The sequence below is a fragment of the Oncorhynchus keta genome, chromosome 28 (assembly GCF_023373465.1).
Source record: "Oncorhynchus keta strain PuntledgeMale-10-30-2019 chromosome 28, Oket_V2, whole genome shotgun sequence".
Lineage (NCBI taxonomy): Eukaryota > Metazoa > Chordata > Actinopteri > Salmoniformes > Salmonidae > Oncorhynchus > Oncorhynchus keta.
Window position 1 is genome coordinate 46,367,187 of NC_068448.1, and position 7,767 is coordinate 46,374,953.

The 7,767-nt window shown below is 40.5% G+C and overlaps 1 pseudogene; it reads right to left on the reverse strand.

Moving 5' to 3' along the window:
* Positions 1–913: 913 nt before the first annotated feature.
* LOC118361135 (nuclear receptor-binding protein-like) lies at positions 914–7,333 on the reverse strand (annotated as a pseudogene).
* Between the last annotated feature and the right edge of the window lie 434 nt (positions 7,334–7,767).

Here is a 7,767-nt window from a genome sequence, read left to right on the forward strand (position 1 = left end):
GATTTTCTTACTCTACTCCATACTACGTGGGAGACTGGTTGGTAGAGATTATGCCTGTAGATTATTCTTCATGTCAACCAACCATTCCTGTTGCGAAGACGCATTCAGGCCTAATGGCTATAAAACATGCCAGCATTTTCCAATTGAATTGGAAGATAGCCAATCGATATCATTGCTGGAAGGAGCTCCACACAGAAAACAGCAGTGAGTTCCATATTTAATCAAGGCAATTTGACACCAATTTCTTGACAGCTCTGTCAAGAAACAGTTCTTCACTTGACAGTTCTTCACTCTGTCTCCAGTGACTCAAACCATAGCAAAAAGTAGCCAGCGACATCTTAACTTCCGCAATACCGATACTAAAGCGAAAGAAATCTGATGAAAATATTGATGAATTAAAACTGCTCAGTCTTGCTATACCATCTGCAGCTATAGGAGTATGTCTGGCCAAGCGATACTGAACTGCTCACAACCTCAAACTATTTTCACCCAAAAAGTCACAAACAAATAAAACATTTATTTGGTTAAAGTAAATATATTTGGGGTTTGACTTGAGCTGAAGCAGCATTGATTTTCCAGGTGAGTCATAGACAGGCAGACAGATGTGTAATATTCATGTGTAAACATACTGAATTGTAATTGGATGCATTTTACCGCCATATCATACTGTGCTATGATTGGTTAAGACCACCCAAATGGTTAGGTCATGATCAGTTTGATCCTGGTTGGCGATACGTGAACATGCCAGTTATAGCTAGCTAATAAAGAGCTACGTTAAGAAATATCCTGTAGTACTGCATTTTATTATTTTGTACAAAGTGTTTAAAACAAGACATGGTGTCAGAGTAAAAGGTCTTACAAGATGGATTTTTCTGGAGTTCCTTCACCTCGGATGGACTGGGAGTCTACAAACTTACCAGATGCATGGCGTAAGTACAAACAGCATGTGGAGCGAATGTTCACGGTTCCTCTGAAGGACAGAGGAGAATAGGGAAAAACAAGACATGGTCTAAACTCCCAAGGGTCTTGGTATACTCCCAAAAGAAATCAAGACAGAACTCAACACACACACACACACACACACACACACACACACACACACACACACACACACACACACACACACACACAATGTACATATACATTTGGGATCTCACTGCAATTCTTCCAGGGACTAGATACAATCATCAAATGACTGGAGCAGATTGAGATTGATCTTTGACCCACACTGTTTCAATAAACATCAAGATCATAAATTAATTTCCAGCAGCAGTAGATTTGTGGGAGGATAAAAATGTAAGCTGTTCTCCAAATTGGATTACTGAATTCACACTGGCAGAGTACTCCAGCCCGCTCGTAACAAACATCATTTCAATGTCTATTCCATGTTTGTTCAATGTTAATTAATTGAAATGACATGGAAATAATGTTAATTCAACCAGTCGTGCCCAGTGGGATGAGATTGAAACCCATAGTCAGTGGACTATACCAACCAGTCAGCAAATACTACAATATTTGTGCAAGAGATGTAAATATGGTTTGAAAGATTAAAGGGGCAACCTGGCATTTTAAACATCAACAAATACAATGGAAACATCTTAGCTAGGCTAAATAGTTAATTGACACATTTAATGTCAATTCATCATTTTATGTTCCATGGATTGATCAATTACATGACAATGACAATCAATACGATTTTAGTTCACTGAGAATATAACGCTTTCTATTTAGAAAAACAGAATCTCTTCACTGTATTTCTTAAAACCTCTTTATAATCAATGTATTTTTCAACCTTTTGGTCTTTGTGCATTTAATCCATAGCCTTGGTAATGCAGCTCCCAATGCTCACAGGAACATATTTGTTTTTCTGTTCAGATATACTTGTCAATCATCCTTAATCTTCATCAAACACACACACATGAGAACTGTTGGAAGATAGCCATAAGTCATGAATCATGACATGTGAAACACTGCAGCAGTACCACATTCTTCTGATTTGTAAGAAGAACCCTTCATTATTTTATAGTGCAATCGAAGGTGTTTGCAAATGAATTGTACAAACATATATTAATCATTGGCACACGAGTCAAAACAATGAATTCCTGTTGAGGTTTTGATTTATGCGCCGTGAATTTGTCACATACGCCAAACACAACAGGTGTTTGAAATGCTTACTTATGAGCCCTTATCCAACAGTGCAATTTTTTTTAAAGTAAGAAAAATGTGCTAAATAAACTAAAGGACAAATAGTAACACAATCAAATATCAATAACGAGGCTAAATACAAGGGCTACCGGTACTAAGTCAATCTGTAGGGGTACGGGTTAGTCAAGGTAGTTGAGGTAATATGTACATTTAGGTAGGGGTAAAGTAAATACGCATAGATAATAAACAGAGAGTAGCAGCTGCGTATGTGAAGAGTAAAGGAATGTGAATGTATGTGAATGTATGTGTGTGTGTGTGTGTGTGTGTGTGTGTGTGTGTGTGTGTGTGTGTGTGTGTGTGTGTGTGTGTGTGTGTGTGTGTGTGTGTGTGTGTGTGTGGTGTCAATATGCATGTGTGTGTGTGTTTTCTGTTTGTGTCCATGTGTGTGTCAGTGTAGTATATGTGAATGTGTGGTTAGAGTCCAGTGAGTGTACATCAAGCCTGTGCAAAAAATAAATACGAATAAAATAAGGGAGTTAATGAAAATAGTCTGGGAAGTCATTTGATCAACTGTTTAGCAGTCTTTTGGCTTGGGGATAGAAGCTGTTAAGGAGCCTTTTGTTCTCCGACTTGGTGCTCCGGTACTGCTTCTGGTGCGGTAGCTGAGAGAGAACAGTCTAAGACTTGGGTGGCTGGAGTCTTTGACAATTATTGGGCCTTCCTCTGACACCGCCTGGTATAGAGGTCCTCGGTTGCAGAAAGCTCCACCCCAGTGATGGACTGGGCCCTACACACTACCCTCTGTAGCTCCTTGTGGTCGAATGCCGAGCAGTTGCCATAACCAGTCAGGATGCTCTCGATGGTGCAGCTGTCGAACATTTTGAGGATCTGAGGTCCCAAGCCAAATCTTTTCAGCCTCCTATCTTGTTGTGTTTTGACTATGATAGGTCCTTAGTGATGTGGACAATAAGGAACTTGAAGCTCTCGACCCGCTGCGCTACAGCAGCGTCAATGTGAACGGGGGTGTGCTCTGCTTTTCTTTGTCTGTAGTCAACGATCAACTCCTTTGTCTTTCTCAAGTTGAGGGAGAGGTTGTTGTCCTGGCACCATACTGCCATATCTCTGACCTCCTCCCTGATACAGTTCTGGATATATATTCTAAACAAGTGATTTGTACATTTTTTCATTTACATTTTAATAATTTAGCAGAAGCTCTTATTCAGAGTGACTTATAGAAGCAATTAGAGTTAAGTACCTTGCTCAATAAAACATGGACAGGTGTGTACCAAGTCAATTCAGGGATTGGAACCAGCGACCTTTCGGTTACAGGCCCAACACTCTTAAGCACTGGACTACCTGCCGCCCTAACAAGTAATACTGACATATGATAACTGTGTTGGCTTCCTTCCCAAAAGATGTTGCTACTGTATAGAGGGAACTTAACAGAAAGGGACTGACTTGGCAGCCCTGTAAAGGCACAGTGGCAGGGTTGAGGGAACCGTTCCTGCTGAAGAACTTGGTGAAGGCCTCTTCTAGTACATCCTGCTCTGGCCCACCTTGCTGATGAAGCCCAGTTGGACCAGCTCAACAGACAGTTCCTGTACATTATCATTGGCTAACAAATCACAGCTTACAGTGCATTCAGAAAGTATTCACACCCCTAGACTTTTTCCACATTTTGTTGTGTTACAGCCTGAATTTGAAACTGGATTACATTAAGATTTTGTGTCACTTGCCTACACACATTACCCCATAATGTCAAAGGGGAATCATGTTTTTAGAAATGTTTACAAATTAGTTAAAAATTAAAAGCTGAAATGTCTTGAGTCAATAAGTTGTCAACCTTTTGTCATGGCAAGCCTAAATAGGTTCAGGAGTAAAAATGTGCTTAACAAGTCACATAGTAAGTTGCATTGACTCACTCTGTGTGCAATAATAGTGTTTAACATCATCTCGGTACCCCACACAATTGTCTGTAAGGACCCTCAGTTGGGCAGTGCATTTCAAACACGGATTCAACTATAAAGACCAGGGAGGTTTTTCAATGCCTCGTAAAGAAGGGAACCTATTGGTAGATGGGTAAAAATAAAAAAGCAGACATTGAATATCCCTTTGAGCATGGCAAAGTTATTAATTACACTTTGGGATGGTGTATCAATACACCCAGTCACTACAAAGATACAGGTGTCTTTCCTAAATCAGTTGCTGGTGAGGAAATCAAATCAAGTTTTAATCAAATTAAATGTTATTGGTGGTATACATATATTTAGCAGATAGTATTGCGGGTGTAGAAAAATGCTTGATGACGCGAGGGAGGACTGGTGAGGCCAATGGTGACTTTAAAACATTTGCAGAGTTTAACGGCTGTGACAGCAAAACACTGAGGATAGATCAACAACATTGCAGTTACTCCACAATACTAACCTAATTGACAGAGTGAAAAGAAGGAAGCTTGTACAGAATAAAAATATTCCAAAACACACATCCTGTTTGCAACACGGCACTAAAGTAAAACTGCAAAAAATGTGGCAAAGAAATGTTCTTTATGTCCTTGTCACGACTCCAACCGAAGGTGGCTCCCCTTCCCGTTCGGGTGGCGCTCGGCGGTCGTTGTCGTCGTTGGTGTGGCGTCTGTTTTCACCTGGTTGGTGAATAAAGAAGTAGCGCTACTCTGAACTCTCTGTCTCCTGCGTCTGACTCCTTCCTCCACTACACCCCGGGCATTACCGTCCTGAATACAAAGCGTTATGTTTGGAGCAAACACAACACATGTCTGAGTACCACTCTTTATATTTTCAAGCATGGTGGTGGCTGCATCATGTTATGGGTATGCTTGTCTGGCAAGGACTAGGGAGTTTTTTTAGGATTAAAATAAATGGAATAGAGCTAAGCACAGGCAAAATCATAGAGAAAAACCTAGTTCGGTCTGCTTTCCAACAGACACTGGGAGACAAATTCAATAACCTAAAACACAAGGCCAAATATACACTGGAGTTGCTTACCAAGATGACATTAAATGTTCCTGAGTGTCCAAGTTACAGTTTTGACTTAAATTGTCTTGAATATGTATGGCAAGACTTGAAAATGGCTGTCTGGTAATGATCAACAGCCAACTTGGCAGAGCTTGAAGAATTTTTCAAATAATAATGTGAAAATACTGTACAATCCAGGTGTACAAAGATTTTAGAGACTTACCCTGCAATTGCTGCCAAAGGTGATTCTAACATCTATTAACTCAGGGTTGTGAATACTTATGTGAATTAAATATTTCTGTATTTCATTTTTTTTGTTTGTTGCTAAAATGTCTAAAAACATGTTTTCACTTTGTCATTATGGGGTATTGTGTGTAGATGGGTGATAAAACAATATATTTAATCAATAGATCAATGAATTCATGCTGTAACACAACAAAATGTGGAATAAGTAAAAGGGTATGAATATTTTCTGAACTGCAGGTGTCTGTTCAGTTTGTCCTCCAGCTTCCACAGTAGTGTCAGATAATGTTTTGCACTCTCCTCCACCGGCTCAATATTACACTGCATCTGAATAACCTTGTATGTCCGTAGCTTAGCCAGACTGTTCTCACAGACTAGGTGTAACATAGTCAAGGTAAATCCAGGACACTCAAATTAGTATGATATGTTACGTTTGGTATGGTTGCGTAAGACTGAAGGTTACTTAAGGCAATAACAAAAGAAGGGTGGTTGGTCTGGGTGCATGGGTGGGCATATAACGCAAACCTCTAGCAATCCAAAGGTTGCGTGTTCGAAACTTATCACATACAATTTTAGCTAATTAGTAACTTTGCAACTACTTACTACTTTATTGCTACTTTGCAACTACTTAGCATGTTAGCTAACCCTTCCCCTAACCCTAACCCTTTTCGCTAACCGTTTCCCTAATCCTAATCCTAAACCCAACCTTAAACCTTTAACCTAACTCCTACCCTTAACCTCTAACCCCTAGAGCTTGCTAATGTTAGCGTTAGCCACCTAGCTAATGTTAGCCATGGACACATTGGAATTTGTAACATATCATACGTTTTGTAACTTTGTAACACATTGTACATTTTAAGAGTTCGTGAAATATCATATGAATTGTAATTCGTAACATATCATACAAAATGGATGATGGACATCCACAAATGAATACATACAGTACCATACGATACGTAACATATCACACTAAAGGGATTGTCTCGGATTGACAGAATAATACAAAATACTCTGAGACAATGTTGGTTCTGCGGGTTCTGGGGTGGGGGATTTGACAGAGGGGGTGACAATGGGGGATTTGACGAGGGACTACTGGGGCTGCTGGCGAGAGGGCAGCTCAAACGCTAGGTTGTAAATACCATTCCCGACATCCTCCAGGAACTTCTCCAGTTCCAAGTCAGGATACTGAAACAGCTTGCCCTGCACGCCTGCCTTTATCTCAGCGATGATGAGGTTGGGGTCCATGTTCTTAGTGTTCTCCTCTAAGGCATTCTCAGGGATCATATGCTGGTGGCTAACGATGTTGTGTGCAGCTAGCAGCTTCTACAGGGGCACCTAAAACAGAGCCTGGTGGAAAAGCAGCTCTCTGGCTGTAGGCCTCTTAAACAGGTCAGCCTCCAGAAACTTCTGAATAAACTCCCTGTAGGGGGATCTTCCAGTGACTGTATGACGTTGTTGATGCCCTCCTGAAATGGGAAGATTCTCAGTTTCCCTGGATCTCCAACACTGCCATCTCCAAGGCACACACCCCAAAGGAGTAGATATCCATTGCAGTGGTGACATCTACAACAGTTCCGTATTCAGGGGTGAAGAAGTACAGGTTTTTCTGTTCCTTTCTGCAGGTCTTCACACGGTTGTTGATGGTGTGTGGAGCCACTGATACTATCTTGATGAGTCCGTTGTGTTGGATGAAGATGGTGTCACAGGTCAAATGCAGAGTAAGTCTGCGTCACGAATGGCATCCCATTCCCTATAGGACTCCCCATAGAGCTCTGGTCAAAAGTAGTGCACCATGGGGAGTAGGGTGCCATTTGGAATTCAACCTAAGAGATAGCGATCTGGGCTTCTTCGCCTGGCTTACTTTTGTGGATATCTTTATCAAATGTCCACTGTCACAAATTCAGGTAGACTCCGCCAGGTGACACGATCATTCATTTTCATGTGTCTGATTTGCCTGACGTTGTGAGAGCCATTTGTGATGTAAGCTGTGAAATATAGTTTCCTTAAGGTCAGGAAGATTTCAGAGCTTCAATCCAGAGATGACTTGAGCCTTACATCAACACCTACCAGAAGAACAAGACATGGGAAGTGATCCATATTGAACTGACAAGACATTCACATTGACAATTGATACAGTGGGAAAATAAATGACAATGTCATTTCCAAGAACTATATTACCTTTCAAAATAACCCTTATTAATTTCAACCATTGCAGTAGAACACGCTATGTGAGTACCTGGAACTGACTGGTAACCTCAATGCATGTAGTAGTTGAGTACTTATGTGTTCTCTTCATATATTTTCTCAAAAAAGGTCATTAGCACAATTAAATGCTATACCTGTATGTAATACATAGTGTTGCTGAAATGCCATGACAGATTACCATTTTTTTTTACAAGCTACAAAC